General features: G+C 35.9%; 1 protein-coding gene across 1 annotated transcript in view; it reads right to left on the bottom strand.

Annotated features, from left to right (window-relative positions):
* The window catches only part of LOC107103316 (gap junction beta-3 protein-like), a 5,067-nt gene extending 2,659 nt beyond the window's left edge, over positions 1–2,408 (bottom strand). The window contains exon 1 of the mRNA XM_015402973.1: positions 2,320–2,408. The gene's annotated coding sequence lies outside the window, so the exon portion shown is untranslated. The remainder of the gene's footprint in view (positions 1–2,319) is intronic.
* Positions 2,409–2,924: the final 516 nt, after the last annotated feature.

Here is a 2,924-nt window from a genome sequence, read left to right as displayed (position 1 = left end):
TTGAATGTCAGCAGACAGGAAGAAGCCTCCCAGATCTCCAGATGCATTTGAGATATCAAAAAAGTACTCCAGAGTGTTGTTCAGCATGGAGGTGAGTAGAAAATGAAGGCTAATCATGTTTTGGGTGTACTATTCCTTTAAGCTTTTGTGTCTTCAAACCACAGCACCTTCTTCTTAATACAAACTATCTCCCTGAAACGGCTTTTGTTGAACAGAAAATGGGAATTCATGGGGTTTCTTTCAGCAATGGCTTTTCTCTCACTTCTATCAATTAACACCGATTTTGTGAATTGCTGAACTAATAGCTGTCATGTTAACAGATTGAGCTGTGGATTTCTCCAGTGTTACCATGTTCTTCCTGGCTCCCAAAAAAAAAAGATACCTGGAGTTTTTTTAATTAATTTTCAAAAAAAGAAGCAATCCCAAAGTAGTGATTGTATTGTACCTTTTTAATGACATCCCTAAACTAAAGATTTAACATGTGAAAAAGAACATAACGGTGTTTGAAGCATCTTCACATAGGAACTAAGTAGATTTTACACTACCAAAAAAAAGCCACTGCTTTCCCCCTGAGGTTATGTTAACAGTCTTATACAAAAAACAAAGGCACTTCTTCAATGTTGATGAGCTGTGTGGAATCCAAACAGCGAGGCAATAGTTTCACAAATGTATTACAAGTTTCAATCATATTTTACATTCAGTCTTTAGGGAGTTTCTTAAATCTGACTCATAATACTTCAGTGGGTGACTCATCATCAGAGCCTTCCACTGTAAAAAGGACAAATGAATCTTATTCAATCTATTAGTTTTAAATGTTTGAACAATGTTTGAAAAAATGTCGCCTAACAGGAAGCTGCAGTCCTCAATGTGATTTGTATCAAAGTATGATGACTTCAAAGGAAAAAACACTTTCTTTTTGTGTTGTGATCGGATTTATCTATTTCTGGACGATTAAAAAAAGCCCCTCAATAATTCAGCTTTTATTTCGGTTTGATTTTCCACGGACTTTAAAGATGTATATTGTATTTCATTCCAAAGTAGAAACTTGATTTTGCTTCACAAGTGCAGCCATAAGAAATTTTTTTTGCCTTTAAAAAGTGCCAGACTTTCCATATAATCCAGAAAAATTGCCCCACTTTTGCATTTACATCTCAATCTGATAAAAGCTGGCAGCCTGACAAGGTAGAAAAAAAAGTTGGATAACAGCTTCACTGTGCACTGTTTCATTTCAGCTTGGTCTCATCTAAACCTTCATGTTTGAGTGCTAAAAAATAAATGTAATGGGTTCCTGTTATTTTTAAGAATTGTCTTAAATGTTTTACAGAAAGTGACAAAGTAAGCTCTAGTTCTTACAGCTTTATGTTGTCTAATTTAAAGTCTTAGTCGTTTTTAGCATCTTAAATCTGTCTTTAATTTTTAGTACCTCTATGAAACTTAAAAAAACAATTTTCTTTAAGTCTTTTCTGCTTACTAAAGCAACTATAACTGCAAAGACTGTTGTCAAAGTAGCCTGGCAGTGCTTGGCTATGGTACCCTTAGTGTTAAAAATACTTTTTAAGTCTCTGATTTGGTCAAGTGATAACTATACCAACTTTCCAACAGACACTATCTTGGTGCATCTCTTATGTATTCTTATTCCTCTCAAAAACGGTGAAAAAATATCTCCTGCTTTATCTACTTTGAGAAGTATTGCATTGCTGGACGGCAATTTGTTTTCCTATTTGTTTCCAAATGCAGCGTCTCCTTTCCAGCCTATGCAGCTGAGCTCATCATCTCTTTGCTACAGGTTTGTCCTTCTATATTGTCACAGAGCACAAACATCACTCCTTCCTATCACTCTGCCAAGAATTTAAAACCTGCCTGCCTAAACAACAGCAGTTAATATACAGCAATTGTGCATCACTTACAGGAAAAATCCATTGAATGTAGCACATCAGGTATTCTAGGTCATAAGTGAGCACTTCAGCAGAAGTGATAATGGCGCTTAAACTCACTCTCTGAGTAAGGTTTGTTGAATATCCTTCTCTAAGCCAAGGAATCAATACTGGAATGCCATTTTCTTTAGAATAGTGTTGAGGTTCTTTTTTGTAACTTTCCATCTTTATGTTGAACACAGATTTTTATAATTTTTTTATTGTAATATGAGTCCTGAGTAGAGAAATAAACAATTTATTGTCAATTTCCTTCAAGCATATTTCTTTCTCATTTCCAGGTGTTCAGTCAAACTATGGTATATAAGTTCAGCAACCAATTTAAACTGCATCCAATTTCTTAAGAGTCAAATTTCTATGTAAAAGGTAAAAACATAGAGAGCCGTACCTTGAATAAGGAGTATAAGGTTTTAAAACACAGATATCCAGCCCGGTTGATCAAGAAGAGTTGTGTGTCAACTCTCCTGCCATAGATGGGAAATAACTCTTTTATCACCTGGATGTTTTTGACATGCAGACCTGTTAGAGGAGTTTAAGATGGGTGGAGCATTTTAGTCAGAAAGGTGTAACCCAATGGTAAATCCACTATGTACAGTCTGGGGATGAAAAAAAGTAGTTTGAGGAAGGAAGAGTCAGAGAGATCTTGTAACAGAAACGAAAGCAAAAAAAAAAAAAGACGTATGCTTTCAGGGTAAATATAACTTGATTTGTTTTTCACATTTTGACGCAAAACAAATGCAAATCTAAATGCATTTTACCAGGCGCGCTGGAAGCTGTTTCAAGCGAGGGGGGCTGATGGCTGGGTTGGAAAACACGTGACGTCATTATGTTGAGGGCTGTGGCTGACGTTTTCAACATAATATTGTAGGCCTACATTTGTCGCCAAAAACTGCCATTTAAGGCCCCGTCCACACAAAGTCAAAACGAACACGAAACGCTAATATTTTCCAGAACGTTTGTCTTAAAGACGGAGACGTAAAATAAATGTGATCG

The sequence above is a fragment of the Cyprinodon variegatus genome, unplaced genomic scaffold, assembly GCF_000732505.1.
Source record: "Cyprinodon variegatus isolate N-32 unplaced genomic scaffold, C_variegatus-1.0 Scaffold1420, whole genome shotgun sequence".
NCBI lineage: Eukaryota > Metazoa > Chordata > Actinopteri > Cyprinodontiformes > Cyprinodontidae > Cyprinodon > Cyprinodon variegatus.
Note: the sequence above shows the minus strand (reverse complement) of the source record. Positions and strands in the feature narration are given on the sequence as shown.